Source organism: Myotis davidii, unplaced genomic scaffold (assembly GCF_000327345.1).
Source record: "Myotis davidii unplaced genomic scaffold, ASM32734v1 scaffold751, whole genome shotgun sequence".
Taxonomy (NCBI): Eukaryota; Metazoa; Chordata; class Mammalia; order Chiroptera; family Vespertilionidae; genus Myotis; species Myotis davidii.
Window position 1 is genome coordinate 52,587 of NW_006282195.1, and position 1,656 is coordinate 54,242.

The following is a 1,656-nucleotide window of genomic DNA, read 5'->3' on the forward strand; positions in this document are numbered from 1 at the left end:
GTCCGTTGAGAAATGCAGAAATGGGGGTTTCAAACCTTGTATGTGATGCATCACTTTTTTCTTGCTACCTTTCTGTCGTAAAATGTTTCCCTCCACGTCCTGCGTGGTTCGGGGTTCAGGTCTGGAAGAGGAGCCCCACACAAATGAAAGAGAGAAGACGAGATCATTTGGAAATATTGGGGGGCCAGGAGGGTAAGTCCAACTCAAGAGGAAGGACTTCCACCCGTGCTCAGTCCGTACTGACCTTTTATAGTCTGAGGTAAACAAGGCAGTGGTTACCATAGTTACATAGTTCTTCTAAGTTTCACCTGTTTTGATCATGTTTCCACTCCCTGCACTTCCCTCAGCCCATTAGCTTCCCAGGTAAGATCTGGGGAGTGCTATAAGGTCAAGCCGAATTATGCTAAGAGGACTGAGCCCTCTAAGCTGGTACTTGTTTGTGACTTTGCCAGCAGGTCAGTCCCAGGCTTAACCCTATATCGGTTTCCCACACCTTTCAAAGTTCTTTGTCTTTGATTTTTGATAATTTGCTTATAATGCAACTTGGTGAAGTCTCCTTTTGGCTCAACCTGTTTTGGAGTCTTTGAGCTTCATGCGTCTGGGTGTCCATATCTGTGTTCTTTTTGATTTTCTGCCTGCTGGAACTCTTTTTTTTTATTAAATATATTTTATTGATGTCTTACAGAGAGGAAGGGAGAGGGATAGAGAGTTAGAAACATCGATGAGAGAAACACCGATCAGCTGCCTCCTGCACACTCCCCACTGGGGATGTGCTTGCAACCAAGGTACATGCCCTTGACCGGAATCGAACCTGGGACCCTTGAGTCCGCAGGCCAACGCTCTATCCACTGAGCCAAACCGGTTAGGGCACCTGCTAGAACTCTTAATTACTAATGGAGCAGGTGTTGATGTCTCCAACTATAATGATGGCTTTATCTGTTTCTCTTTGTAGTACTATTCTCCCTCTGCTCTTCACCCCCCCTCACCCCGCCAAGCATTTTGTCCCTCTGTTGTTAAGCACATACTCACCAAGGACTGCTATGTCCTCTTGGGGAACTACTCCTTTATCATTATGTGATTGCCCCTGTTTTTCTCTCTGAATTTTTCTTCCTCTGAAGTCTGCTTCCTCTGAAATTATAGTACAGCTATGCCAGCTTTTGTTTTGGTTTGGTGTTGGGATGATATATGTTTCTCCATCTTTTACTTTTTATCTATATCTTTTTATCTAAAGTGTGATTCTTGTAGGCACTATTTAATTGTTATTTTATCTGCAATGACAATGTCTTTCATGTGTTGCATTTAGACCATTGATATTTCAAGTAATTATTAATATGCAGTTATGCACAATATAACGGCATGACAGACTGCATACACAACAGTGATATTACATGTAGACTGGGTGTAATAGAATAATAGGCTCTACTGTCTAGGTTTGTGTAAGTGCACTCTGTGATATTTGCACAATGACAAAATTGTCTAACAATGAATTTCTCAGAACATATTCCCATCATTAGCAGCACATGATTATAGTTGGATTATTATCTACCATATTTTACTAGTTTCTATTTGTTGCCTTTGAAGTAACTCTATTACTCCTTCACTGGATGTACAAGTTCCTCAAAAGAGTATTCCCAATTCTCCCCCCCCCCCCCCCCC